Genomic DNA, 15,049 nt, shown 5'->3' on the forward strand with positions numbered 1-15,049 from the left:
GGATCAACTGCCAAACTCCTACCGGGGCCTCAGCACTGGATTAATTCAGATGTTCCTGGTCTACACATTGTGAACTGGAATTACAGTGACTATAGCAACTGTATCCATCAAATCCTAACAGTGCATAAACTTCATACACCAAAAACACCATATTGTCTCTGTTTATTTATTTTTTTACAATAGGCACTGAAGGTACTGAAATATGATGACTGTGGGGTATATTTACCAAGTGGTTACTCCAGTCTTTAACTCTTTATTTTATTTATTTTTAAATGGAGAACATTTATCAGGCATTGCTTTAGATTTGAGTGAACAGTTTCCTTTACACTGCTGCATTTTAGCATCACTGAGGTAGGTATTTATGCTTAAAAGCCGAAAACAAGTCGTCACTCTGGTCACATCAGAAAGTCACAAGGGAGAACCCGGGCAAAAGTTCACATTTTAAAGCCCAAACATAAGTAAGGCATTGTGATAGCTGAGTTAAAGTCCTTCATTGAGATGTAAATCCAAGGCTCTAAAGCAAAAAAAACCTCTTGTCACAGCAAAGTAGGAATATTGAACTCAATGTCTATGCCAAATTCCCTAAATAAACTTCACTTCTGCTCTCTGTCATAGTGGACATCTCACTGGAAACAACCATAGTGCAACACAATACTGTACAGCAGCTTTAAATGAAATAAATAAATACAACTGAAGCCGCTGCAAGGTATTGCTTTATAACGTATTCCTTTTGATGGTACATGGATAGTAACAAATTTCATTGAATTAGTAGGACAAAATGCAGTTTAATTTGCCCATAAAAGTTCAGCAGACTGGGTCAGTGAATTTTCAACTGAAGTTAGAATCTCAAACTGCTAATGTAGATCTATTATTTATTAACTTACATCGCCCCCTTTTGCTTCAGTTGATTTAATTTTCAAACTAGGTACCAGCTGAGCCGCAGTAGAAACCAAGGTGGCATTTCAGATGACAATCCTGATTAAGTAAATTATAAGAACATAAGAAAGTTTACAAACGAGAGGAGGCCATCAGCCCATCTTGCTCGTTTGGTTGTTAGTAGCTTATTGATCCCAGAATCTCATCAAGCAGCTTCTTGAAGGATCCCAGGGTGTCAGCTTCAACAACATGGAGCAACTGTGGAGTTGGTTCCAGGCCCTCACAATTCTCTGTGTAAAAAAGTGCCTCCTATTTTCTGTTCTGAATGCCCCTTTATCTAATCTCCATTTGTGACCCCTGGTCCTTGTTTCTTTTTTCAGGTCGAAAAAGTCCCCTGGGTCGACATTGTCAATACCTTTTAGAATTTTGAATGCTTGAATCAGATTGTCGCGTAGTCTTCTTTGTTCAAGACTGAATAGATTCAATTATTTTAGCCTGTCTGCATACAACATGCCTTTTAAACCCAGGATAATTCTGGTTGCTCTTCTTTGCACTCTTTCTAGAGCAGCAATATCCTTTTTGTAACGAGGTGACCAGAACTGAACACAATATTCTAGATGAGGTCTTACTAATGCATTGTAAAGTTTTAACATTACTTCCCTTGATTTAAATTCAACACTTTTCACAATATATCAGAGCATCTTGTTGGCCTTTTTTTATAGCTTCCCCACATTGTCTTGATGAAGTCATTTCTGAGTCAACATATACTCCTAGGTCTTTTTCATAGATTCGTTCTTCAATTTCAGTATCTCCCATATGATATTTATAATGCACATCTATTGCCTGTGTGCAGTACCTTACACTTTTCTCTATTAAATGTCATTTGCCATGTGTCTGCCCAGTTCTGAATGATGCTACTGCAACAGTGTTTGAACTCCTCCTATTTTTGTGTCGTATGCAAATTTAACAAGTTTGCTTACTATACCAAAAAATTATACTTTACATGACATAGCATTAAACACACAGTATGTATTTTCCTTGTAATCACTGTAGGTCAGGCATGTGACTGAGTTGAGCAATATAAATACAATAGAGTGTATTGGTCTATGAACCTGGAAAACATTAGTTACTGCATTCTGTCTGCTCTACAAAGGGAGAAAAGCTTATTTGGCATGGCAGACAGCTTGTTAGTCTGAATCTAAATATTAGATTTTGTATTTGCATTATATTGTATATTTTTTGAACTTTTATTCAGGTTAACTAACACTTGTGCTGCTTCATGGTGATGTGGAGTATCTTAATGCAAACAGGAATCACATGTGCTGTTTCAGTGTGGGCCTTATGTTGTAAATTATGAATGAATCCCCAACCCTTTTTCTAACCCTAATCCATCATGGGAGGCACTTTTTTAAAAGTGTCAGAATTAAATGTATGGTGCTTTACAATAAATTACACATGAAGTGAACAAAAGAGTTAATTAAGATGCAAATTCCTCATGAATAAATTAAAGCCTGTGGTAAAACCATAATTTATTAAACACATTGATACGTAAAGACATCTGGATTCTAATTTGGTATTTCTTTAAATGTTCACTTCCTATTACACCAAAACAAAGAATGTGTATAAGTTCAAGACAAGTGTAATTCATATTTTTAAAGACTATCATATTTGTTAATTATGCTGCACTTAGCTTCTTTAAAATAACTACCCAAATATCTTGTGTAAAAACATTTTACCTTCTTTGAGTACAGTGGTAGCCATGGTCAGCTATACAAATGGCGTGGTATGCTCCATGATAAAATCAAAATCAATACAATATGCAGTTTAGTTAACCTGTCCTACAGCTTCTGCACGCTAGAGGGTGCTATCCATCTAGAAGCTGGTTTGTCACAGATTACTACTGAAATACAATGTTTCACCAGCAGGTGTCACACACTGAAGATCAGGTCACTATAGAAGGTCATCATCTAAAACTAAATACTACATGTTCAGATGTAGATCAGATCAGATTTCATTTTGGCATGCGTTACAAATCTCCGTCCATTTCGCTTTGTGTCAGCGCTCATTGGTTGATCAACAAGAGAAGAGTGATCCTAACCTAGCACTGCTCTGGAAGACGCCAACTACAAGACAGGTATGTACCCTCCCCCCACTGCTCCTGCTCCCAATTATTACTGTACCTATCTGTCTCACCTGTCCTGCTATGACTGTCTCTCACATCCCTGTTATTCTCTCCTCTCACTCCCGTCCTCTGTCCTCTCTCCATCGCTGCTCCCCTAACCCCTCTAACCTCATTCCTCTGCCTCTCCCCTCCCACACTCTCTCTGGTGCCCTCTGGAACTGTCACTCTTCTACTAACAAAGCTGATTTCATCTCTGCCTCTCCACCTTCTCTGTCACCCCTCTGGACCTCTCTGATCACTATTTCATCTCTTTTTCTCTGTCTCTCCCCTCTCTCCCTACTCCACCTACCCCCACTGTCACCTGCCGTCGTAACTTCCGCTCTCTCTCCCCCTCTGTCCGTGCCTCCACCGGTCTCTCTCACCTCCCTCCAAATGACTCCTTCTCCCAACTCTCTGTAGACTCTGCTACCTCTGCTACCTGGTACTCTCCCACCTAGACTACTGCAACTCCCTCCTGGCCAGCCTTCCTGCGTCCGCCACCCGTCCACTCCAGCTCATCCAGAACTCCGCTGCTCGCCTGGTGTTCTCTGCCTCACTTATCCCACGCTACTCCACTGCTCAGCTCACTTCACTAGCCCCTGATCATCGCTCGCATCCAGTTCAAGACTCCTGTACTCGCCTACCGATGCCTTGACCAGATTGCACCCAGCTACCTCCAGACCCTCATCTCTCCCTACACCCCCACCCAACCTCTCCGCTCCGCCTGCACTGTACCTCCTCTATGATCCTGTGCCTCCAGAGCCCGTTCCTTCTCCACCCTCGCCCCGCAGTGGTGGAACGACCTTCCAGCGCCTCCTCAAGACACACTTTTTTAAATGACGACACCTGTAAAACTCAACCCTCCCCTTCTGGTCTATGCGCGTCTACTCTACAGTGGGCTGAATCAGACTCAGTGGAGGAAGCACACGTCTTTTTTTTTTTTTTTTTTTAAACTGCAAGGCAGTGAAAAAACAGACACTCACAGTCACACACAGCAGAAGCTGAAGGATAGGGTATATATATATATATATATATATATATATATATATATTAGGCCACACACACCGAGTGGACGGGCCAAGTCAGCCCAGCGGCATCGACTCAACAGCGGGTGCGGCAGAACCGGGTCCTGGTGGAGGAATACATCTCTCTTTTCTCTCATTATTATTGTTATTATTTTTTTAGCTGAAAAGTAGTTTAGAAAAAGCAGACTACAGTTGGCAAGCGATGTAGGCTGTTTTTTTTTTTAAACAGGGCGCAGTTGCATAGAGTTTCAAGCTCAGTCCTCAGAAGCCGAGTTTCTGATTCTGGCAAAGTGGCAAGCCAACTTCCAGCAATAAACTGCAAGGGAAATAAAAGAAAACTCGAAGTGAGAGCTTTTTACAAAGATTCAGTCACACTGGAGAGGTTAGTTTATACCTACCTTACCTACCTGATTGTGAGAAGTGCTATTCCCTCAGTAGGCGGGACTGAAGATGTCACTCCCCGGAGGGGCCTATCGGCAGCTCTGACATAAAATGCTCAGTAAATATCTGACCTATGGCAGGCATATCCCCAAAGTATTGGTTGTTGGTCATCTTTGAATTGAAAGGGAAACACGAGCCATGGATGGTTTTTCACAGAAAGGGTGGTGAAGGGTGGAGTTGTTGAAGCATATACCATCAGATCCTTCAAGAACTGACTGGATGCTGTCATGAACAATATTGTATAACTCTCTATGTTGCCACAATAAGAACTTTAGCTAGCCGCCTGGAGGAAGGGTGGTCTGTCTAGCCACAGATTCTCAGAGGTATCATTTCCCTACTAACTTGGTTAGGGGTTTTTGCTTTTCCTCTCCTGGTGCTAACGGATCAAATGAGCGAGCATAGGTGGGCCGAATGTCCTTAAATTTTGTATAAACGATGGTGCTTTAGATTATTGTTGGACTTCAGTGGATTATTAGGTTAAATGCTCTGAGTTTTTGTTTTTCCACCTTTCTTGAATGTATTAACAAATACAAATTTAACAGGACTGTAAAATACTTAGATTCAGAGTCGTGCATCATTATAGTTGGAAGTGTACAATGTAAGTACTGTACCGGTAGTATAAATACATATTTACATTAATAAAGACACTGCAGATCATTTCAGTATCTTTAAAATGGTTTATTTAGAGATATCTCTAAATATTTCAAGAAATCTTAAACTACATAATTTGTAGTCTACAGCACTCCCTGCTGTTTTGTTTAATACATTTTCCGCTTTCTTTTGCCATCTGCTGGCAGAATTAAGGAATGCAGATGGTTTGAAGCTGGTCAGAAAAAAATAGGACTTCAATGCTGTGACATTTTAATGTTACCGCACTGTGACAGGTAAATGCAGCTGCAGCTGGCAGGGACTTCCACCTGTAACTCTTTTTGTATCTTTTCAGTTTGTCCTTATTATAATCTGCATCTTGATCACCTCAACCAAGGATAACATTAACCTTATTATTCAGTCCTGATGGTGAAAACACTATACAAGAGCTGAAACTAGTTTAAGTCACAAAAATATAAACAAATTGCTTCAAACTCCAAATATTGTGTTCAATTCCAGTTCCGATATCCAGATTACTCCTCACATAAATATAACACATACCTTTGCAAACATTAGAATGGGTTGAGGGGCTGCTGAACAATGTGGCATAGTTCCAGTCACAGACCTATAACCATATCCTGTACCCTCTCTCTGTAAGGAATGGCATTTGACGGCACAATACAATAACACACTATAATGTGGCTTTTAGTGACATCTAATGAACATAAACAGAAGCCCAAATACAACTTATTGTACTGTTTCAACAGTTGCTTATAAATATTCTAATAGAGTCCATACATACCACAAACTGTAAAATAAAGTTTTAACTCTCAGACAGCCAAACAAAAAGCAAAAACCAAAAATAACTTGTTCTCAAACTGACTGCCAGAGAAGGTAAATATTATAATCTATCCCTGTGTGATTTCATATGAATACATGCTTGTTGTAATTTCTTTTGTTTCACAATCAAATTCCCCCCAGAATTAGATACAATTGCATTCAGAAGACAATAACAAACACATAGCAAAAAGCAGTGAAATATCAGCAGCCTTACCTTAGTCAGAGAATCCATATTCTCTATAGAGCTAGCTGACACATTCTAATATAAAATAGGTTTTTGTTTCATCCTTGCAGGAGAAGATACAGTGAAAAAGCTTGGTATCCAGAATCCTACAGTAACTGTGTTGCGATGAACATATAGCTGGGGATCCACCCAATCCCCAAAGCTTTCATCATTAATATTTTATGAACCTAATATTGGTCTGCCCTATCTCAAAGAAACACTTTATCTTACATTTAAGCAACCACTGCTTCAGCTGTGTTAAAGGGGGATGGGGGAGTGAAAATGCAGACTTGCTTTCTTAGGGAACCAATCATTCCCCTAAGTCTACATGGGAAATATTGTCAGGTACTATTAACTCTTTGCTCTTATTCATTCATCATCATTAGTATCTCCATACAGTATTTTCATCTCCATTTTCATCACATTACATGTATAACCCTTATCATATTACTGTATTTCTCTATTGTTTCTGCTTAGGTCATTACCATGCAAATAACTATTCCTGGATAAATGTCCCCTTCAACCAATTGCCGAGCATAACCTAAGGCCAGAGATATTAATAATGTATGGCGTTTGTGTCATTATCTTTTTCACATCTAGGAGATAACAGATTTCTCAACAAAAGTGATCATTCTGTGGAATGAGTCAAGGAAGCAGTGTGGAGAACATACAATTGTAATTAACAAGTAAACTTTTCTGTTCACTGTTTAAAAACTTTAAACTTTTCTAGGAAGATAAGGTCGTCAACACTTTGATTTGCATAATTCCCCTCACCATAAACACAGCAATATATTTTTACTTCATATATTTAACCCTTTGCGGTCCTATGTCGGACCAGGTCCGACATTACAATTTTCCATTTCCGGTCCGATCATCAAAAAGACAGGTCTCTAGTCGTTTTTTTCTCCGGAAAAAGCCGAGAAAACCATTCAATGGCCGAGTGAGACCGATAGGAGCCGAGAGAAGCCGAAAAAAAAGGGGACGGATCTGAGCAATACACATAGCCCCGGCACCACAGAGATAACATGGTCATAAACAAACAAAATAGCTGCTTCTGCATCCAGCGCTCAAAGAATATCACAGACATTTGCAGAGCTTTTTGAGATGTTATAATAATAAAATAATGACTTGGATCGCATTATTGAGGAGTTTGGTGATAAAATGAGTGATCAGGAGATGATTTATCAGTGTGCACGACTATGAAGAGGTATGTGAAAAATACAGCAAACAAGGTGTGGGGCTGGGCTGGAGACGCAGTACTGAGTGTCCTGTTGATATGCAGTGCCTTTTAAACCTGTTTTACTGTGACAAAAAATACTTTTAAACAGCGCGTCTAAAATAAACTGCGCATGTGAAAATAAATTGAACCTGACACGCCTGACACGCGCTGAATAAATGGACCGCAAAGGGTTAAGACAAAGACAAACCAAGTTGCACCATATTGTAATGGCACAATACATATTTTAGTGTTTTATGTTCATGAAAACATGTTAGTTAACTTTGCAATGGTCTTACTAGCTCAGTACTCAGGGTAGCTGAAAGCACATAACACAGAAAGCATCAATTGATTTTGTTTCTTGACAATCCCTAAGAAAATGCTAGTTCCCTCAAAATCGTTCAGTACTAAAACATTACATAGTTACAATTCAAAATCAAAACTACATTGTATTATTCATGAAATTTCTGTCACTCCTATATTGCATGCAGTACAAAACTGAAGGTTTTGTGACCTTTGTGTATCATCCAGTTGCAGATTGGTTTGTAGACTGGAGATGGAGCCGACGGCAGCCCCAGTTTGATATTGGAATGAGATGAGATTGAGTTTTACAAACTAGTTTCATGGTGCAGAAAGCCATGGGAAATTGAATGTGTAAAGGCAGTCTGAAAAAAACTCATAATGACTAGTGACACCAGAAACATGCATGGTTGAAGAAGTAGATTATAATGTTTTTGTCTGTATTTTTAGGCATGAGTAACAGAGCTCTGTTATAAAAAGGGAATGAACTGACAGTTGAGCGCAAACAGTATATAGTATATAGTATATAGTATATAGTATATAGTATATTGCTGGGGCATTGTGACAGGATAGCCGAGCAGTGATGTCCCCAGACCAGACATGGAAGTTGACAGAGAACACACAAGGCAGGTACTCGGGTGAAAAGCGCGCTGCGGTGCCGTTTTTATTAAACACAAAAATAAACAAAAAAAAACTGACACCAACTAAATAAGTACTGTGCTGGTGCTTCTAGCACGCGTAGCAATTGTTTTCTTTCTTTACTTTCGGTTTTGTTTTTCTGTCATTACCTCACACACGTGTTCCTCCTCTTGAAACCCCCACACCCCAACAACAAAAGCTGCAGGTTTTTACATCGGTGACGTGCTGGCATCCCCAGGTGGTGGCGAGCAGGTATCCCTGGGCAGTGGCGAGCAGGTATCCCCGGGTGGTGGTGAGCAGGAATCCCCAGGCAATGGTGGACAGACAACAGACTGACGCAGCATTCTCGTGCTATCCACATAACATCTCAATGCCCGAACTGGGCAGAGGGAATTCAATCTCAGATCCTCCTCTGAGGGGGATGGAAAGCCTCTAGTTCCACTGATTGATTCAAGTGGAAAGCCGTAACCACCTTAGGGAGGAAAGCAGGGTTCGTGTGTAACGACACCCTGTTTCCATCATCCCAAACACGTGTACAGGAACTGTGCACTGACAGAGCCTGTAGCTCACTAACCCGCTTAGCGGAGGTGATGGCTAACAAAAAGGCTGTCTTCATAGAGAGATATTTCAACTCTATAGAATGTATAGGCTCAAACGGGACCTAGGTCAGTGCCTCCAATACCACATCTAGACTCCACTTGGGGAGGAAGTCCTTCCTAGGAGGACGTAGCTGCTGAACACCCTTTAGAAAATGGGTCGCCAGAATATGAGTGCCCGGGTAAACTGAGTCAGTGGGGACATGGCATGCAGATATAGCTGCTAGGTACACTTTCAGCGTAGAGGGGGACCTGCCCGCCTCCAGAAGATCTTGTAGAAACTGTAAAATAGTTGCTATAGGGCAATAAATGGGATCATGACCTCTGGTCACACACCACTTTTGAAAATAACTCCACTTGTAGGCCTTGTGGAGGAGGTCCTAGCATTCTGCAGTGTACCAACGACTGCGTCCAAGAGCCCTAAGGCAGACAGATGGTCCTGTTCAGGGGCCAGACCCACAGTTGGAGTATGCCCGGTTCTGGGTACCAGAGAGTGCCTCTCACCTGACTGAGGAGATCCAATGCGCAGCAGAATCTCCTATGGCTGGCCGTGCAGCAGCTGACAAAGATTTGCAAACCAGATTATCCTGGGCAATCTGGGGGCCACCAGGAGAACTGTCGCCTCTTCTCTTCGAACTTTCTCTAGGAAGGCCGGGAGCAACGGCATTGGCCGGAATGCCTATGAAAGCGTTCTGGGCCACTCGTGTGCTAGGGTGTCGACGCCTAGTGGACTGTCGCAGCGGTGGAGGGAGAACCATAAGGGGCAGTGAGTTGTCTCTGCCGTGGCAAAGAGATCTACTTGGGCCCTCCCAAACCGTTCCCAAATGCACTCTACCACTTGAGGGTGGAGTCGCCATCCTGACGGGTGAGGACCCTCCTTAGAGAGGAGGTCCGCCGCCCAATTCACCACTCCTGGGAGATGAACAGCCCGGAGGGATAACAAGTGCCTCTTTGCCCAGTTCAACAATTGAAAAGCTATGAGATGCAACCCCAGGGACCGAAGTCCTCCCTGGCAGTTGACATAAGCCACTGCTGACATGTTTTCCGTATGAACAAGGACATGTCTCCTCTGGAGCACTGGAAGGAAGTGCTGGACAGCGAGGTGAACCACTTGCAGTTCCAGCGCATTTATCTGCAGGGATGTCCATCGACCTGACCAGGATCTGCTGACTCCTCTGCCTGCCCAGACCGCACCCCAACCTGAGTTGGATGCGTCTGTCGTCACTACCTGGCGGCTGTGGAGCACTCCCAACCTTACGGCTTCGCACAGGTGAGAGGTTTGCCTCCACCAGAGTAGGGCTTCCCAGCATACGCGAGACACGGCCAGCCGATGGTGTCGGTCGTGTTTGGGTTGTAGTCGGGGGCATGTGGAGTAACCTTAGTTGGATGGCTGATGACGCTGCGGCCATCAGACCCAGAAGTTTCTGGCACAACACCAATTATACTGTGAATCCCTGTTGAAACAGGACTAGACAGTTGTGAATGGTGGCTACTCTGTCGTCCGAAAGGTAGGCTCGCATTGTAAGGGAATCCAGCCGGAGACCCAAGTGAACTGTACTTTGCACTGGTATTAATTGGCTTTTGGCCTCGTTGAGGGTGAGCCCCAGTTTCGCCAGATGTTCTGTCACAATCACCGTGTGGACCACTGCGGCAGCAGATCAACCAGTCGTTCAGGTAATTCAACACCCTGATCCCTTGCAGCCTCAAGGGGGCTAGGATGGCATCCACGCACTTTGAGAACATGCAGGGAACTAAGGAGAGGCTGAATGGCAGCACAGAAAACTCGAAGACACTTCCCTGAAAAGAGAAGCGGAAGTATTTCCTGTGCACGGGATGAATAGAAACATGAAAATGCGCATCCTTTAACTGACTGGAGGATGTGGTGATGTGCGACCATCTGGAACTAGGATGGTCTAGGGCAAGCCTAGGGCAAAGGCCCTGTGACAGAATGGTTGCCGTGCACAGGTCTGGGGTGACGTCACGGACCAGGAACACAAAACCAAAACAATGAATTGCGGGGCAAAACTGAAGCGCAGCGGCGCTCAGCGCGTTTATTAAATAATAATAAAAACAAAAGATTTAAACAAACACAAAATACTAAACAAAAGGGCACAAGGGTCAAACAAACAAACACTAAACAAGTAGTATCCTGTTGCAAAACCAGCATACGTAGCAATTGTTTATTTCTCTTTCTACAGACTTACGTCTCTCCTCTGACACTCTCTTCCCTGAGCGCAGACAGCTGCAGGCTTTTATATTCTGGCCGAGGGGTTAACTAGCTATTAATTAATTATCTTATTACCCCTCGGCCATAGTCTGCACGAGTTTAATAAGGACGCATGACTGGCAGCTAATTACATAATCAGTAGCTGACAGTCATGCATCCTCACACAGTTTTTTAAAAAATATATATATATATATATATATATATATATATATATATATATATATATATAAACAATAACAAATTATATCAGCTTTCGCCGTCATATAAACATATAAATAAATAATAAACAAAAGTGCAAGACACTCCACCACAGGACCCCATCCTTCTTTGGAGTAGAACCGCTCTTCTTGAGAGGTACGTTCTACGAGACTGATGGCTTGCTTTTGAAGTAATGGCTCTACTTCTTGCCTGAGGGCCAAGACCTGGAGAGGGTCGCTGTGACAGAGACAGAATGATTCTTGGTGATAAATCTCTCTCCCGACCTGTGAGGGCATTGTATAAAGGGAACAGAGTGCACTGGACTGGATGGCCTGACAATTCATTCCCTGGGTTAGGTGAAAATCGACCATCTAGAAAGGGGGCACAGCTGCGCTACATTAAGTCATCGCTCCAGAGGGAAAGTGATGTGGCAACCGCGGATTGGAGGAGAAACGGCTGCACTCGCTAACCAAGGGGGAGTGACAGATGGTACCAAAAGGGGACATGGCTAAGTGATCTGTTCCTTTGTTTATGGTTAAGAGAACGCTAAAGGACAAGTGAAATATAACCGTGAGTGTTTTTTTTTTGTTTGTATCATCTAATTGTACTGTTTGTTATTCATTAGATGGCTAACACAATCTGGAGCTGTCCCTTAAGGCCAGCACAAACTCGGACAACACTGCACCATTGTTCACGGATTAAAATTGTATTTCACCACGAGCATCACAGCATTCACTCTGGACTTGTGACCGTGTGTTTGTTTAACTGTGGCTATTATTTCGGAACTGCAACCTGTTGTTTATTGAACTGTGCAATACACATCGTTGTTATTGCCAGCCCTCCATTTCTTTACTGTTGTCATCAGACTTTGGATTATAAATGGGGCTTCTGTTTTTTGGGTTTTATTAATTGTATTTTTCAGTGGTTATTTTTAGCTATTTTCAAGTTGTATGAAAATCGTTTTTTTCGGGGTTTTCGTTTGTGATATATTGTATGAAATTAGTGTTTTCGGTTATTTTCCAAAATGCTTGAGCGTTTTTTTTTAGTAGTAACTCGACAGTACTTGTACACTTAAGTTATACCTTCTTTCTTTTGTTGTCTTCCACAATGAAATCCCTATGGTCAAGGGCACATTCTTCTGGGGTTTTTGTGTGTAGGCATTTTTGTACATTTCTGTTTTAAAGTCTCCGTATCTTAACTGTAATACAGCTATAAATTCCGCTAACAAGCCTCCATCCTGATTGTAATCTCGTTTTAAATCTTGCAAGCGGAGTCTCCAATAGAAATGTAGGAATGTGCTGTCAATCAGTAGTTGGGGCGGGTTTAAAGTATTCAGAACGAATCAGTGATAGATGCAAGTCAGGAAGGTGGGACATTGCCCAGCAGCACTGGGAAATGTATTTATTATTATTTTTGTAGTAGGTTTTATTTTTCAATGGGAAAAGGGTAAAGTCAATGTGAATTGACTAACCATTTCCACAGTTCTAGTGTTTTCCGGTGTTTATTGGCTATCCACCAATTTCATTTTTTTTGTATCAGGGGTGTTTTATCAAGTTTTATTGATTAAAACTGAAAATCAGAAGCCTTAATTATAAATAAACCACCATTTCACCAGTACTTTGTTGTTTGTCATTGTCTTCAGCACTGCATCACCTCTACACTAGTGCACTGCAAACCACTTTGCCACAGTCACTCACGGAGGTCCCGCTCAAAGCTGCAGCATGTAACCGGTGTGTACGGTGGCGAGCACCCAAGAGTCTGAAGTGCAATTGCGCCAGTATTGCAGTTGGTGTTGTGAGAATGGGTGGGTCTGAGGCCGCAAGCGTTCAGGGGCCCTGCTGGGGCTGCTGAGGCTGTGGTACAGCCTGTCTTGGAGGCTGTTTAGAGGGGTTCTGTGGAAACTGTCTCCCAGGGCGCTGATGTGTTGGGACCCCACGTCCGCCGTTTCCCCGTCCTTGCGGACAGCCCTGGATATTAGCTGCTGCGGAAGCCTGCAGGCGATGCCTCAGGTCGCTACACAGTGCAGTGAGGATTGGGACTGTCCGGGTTACCGTGGTTACGGGCGGATGCCAGTGCCTCATCTTGTCCCATACCGGAGCATGGGAAGGGAGCATCACAGCAACTTGTCGAGACGCCTCCCGCTCTCTGTGGGAGCGTTGCAAGATCTCCTCCACTGCTGGTCTGAAGGTATGGCCAGGGGAGATAGGCGTGTCCAAAAGGGCTGACTTGTCTGCATCCGGGACTCTGCCCTGTGACAGCCAAAGCTGTCTACGCGCCACTACAAGACCTGCCAGGCTTGCCCTTGGAATCCTGAAATTTGCAGCTACCGGCTTGGAGAGGGGTGCAGATCGTAAGATGCCACCCAGGTAGACCATTAGAAGCCCTGTTGGCCAGTCGTGTTACCTGCACTTTGGCTGCGTACGCTTTCTTGAGGTGGGCCTCCGTGATCCTGCATTGGCCATTAGGGCATACACCAGTGCTGCTATGGTGGAATCCATCGATGGGAACTGCACTAGTCCTAGCGCCCCGCACCTTCCAAGGAGGCCAGCGGGGCTGCATGATTGGAGACACTCGGCACCAAGACCTTTTGGTGCCAGCAAGATTGACCCTCCTCCAGAAAATCCAGGAACACCAGAAAAGGCTGGGGGGTCAAAGCTTGCGCTGGTCTGAAAACAAAAGGCCGCTGCTCAGGCGCTGCCTTCCAGGGAACCTGGAGGAAATTGGAGGCTCGCTCCATGAGCGCTCAAACTGAGCTGGATGGAGGGGTAACACCCATCTCTGAGGCCACCTCAGAGCTGGGGCCCGTTTCCTGGGTCACTTCCTGGTCTCCTGCTGGTCCAACGAGTCCCCCTCCCAGGAAGCTGCAATCAAAACTGCGTCCTGGTCCTCCTCGCTCATCGCCTCGTCTGGGTACGTAGAGGATGGGGTCAGTATCGGGGCAGGTGCTGGAGGTGGAGCTGGGAAAGGTGTAGGGGGAAGAGCCTACAGTCTGACCAGGTAATCAAGGACTTCGGCCATCTGGCTCTTCAGGTCCGAAATATCCTTGGCCTGCCTGGTGTGCCTTGCCGCTTGTTGCTCCTCGAAGGAGACCGTGAGCGGCTGCAGGCTGGGTGGGCTGCAGCCTGTGCACAGGGTATGCTCTCTGACTGGCTGGAAGGCAGGTAGAGGAGGGGGGAGGACAGGGCTCCCAACGCTGCGGAAGACTCAGCTGAGCTCCTGTGAACTCTGCAAGCCTCCTGCGCAGGGTCAGAGGCTGGGACGCAGCGCAGATAGAACAGAACGTCTCATCTCTCGTCTCGAGGTCCGGGGCGTCGAGGGGCCAAAGCACCTGCTAGCTTGAGTGGGTATAAACACTGATAAACTCTTGAAGTGAATGGCTTCCGTGCACAAAAGTTATGTTCCTGTACAGCTTATAATGGTGTTAGATAACCTTTAATAAATTACACAGGTGCTAGCACTGTAATTAAATACCATATTTAACATATGCTGGAATAGCATTAAAAGTTCAAAGACAATATGCACAAAAATCCCACAAGAATCTGTCTGGCTCATTAAATAAAAAAGGGCATTTTGAATCATCCCTACAAGAGGATACAATTAAAATAATAGATGGGAAATAGACCTGCAGTACAGGCTTTACTGAGAGGAACATAGGATCAGGGACTGATAAAAACCTCACTGCTTTTATTATTGATGTTTTCAAAAACATATTACGACTC

At 43.7% G+C, this 15,049-nt stretch overlaps 1 protein-coding gene across 5 annotated transcripts in view; it reads right to left on the reverse strand.

Annotated features, from left to right (window-relative positions):
• Window positions 1–15,049, reverse strand: part of LOC117414479 (alpha-1,3-mannosyl-glycoprotein 4-beta-N-acetylglucosaminyltransferase C-like) — a 172,553-nt gene that overhangs the window by 27,392 nt on the left and 130,112 nt on the right. The window contains exon 1 of one of the 5 annotated variants that reach the window (XM_059026945.1): window positions 6,146–6,256. The exons of the other annotated variants lie outside the window; for them this stretch is intronic. The gene's annotated coding sequence lies outside the window, so the exon portion shown is untranslated. Of the gene's footprint in view, window positions 1–6,145; window positions 6,257–15,049 lie in introns of those variants that run through there. 5 annotated transcript variants of the gene reach the window in all.

This window comes from Acipenser ruthenus, chromosome 7 (genome assembly GCF_902713425.1).
Source record: "Acipenser ruthenus chromosome 7, fAciRut3.2 maternal haplotype, whole genome shotgun sequence".
Taxonomy (NCBI): domain Eukaryota; kingdom Metazoa; phylum Chordata; class Actinopteri; order Acipenseriformes; family Acipenseridae; genus Acipenser; species Acipenser ruthenus.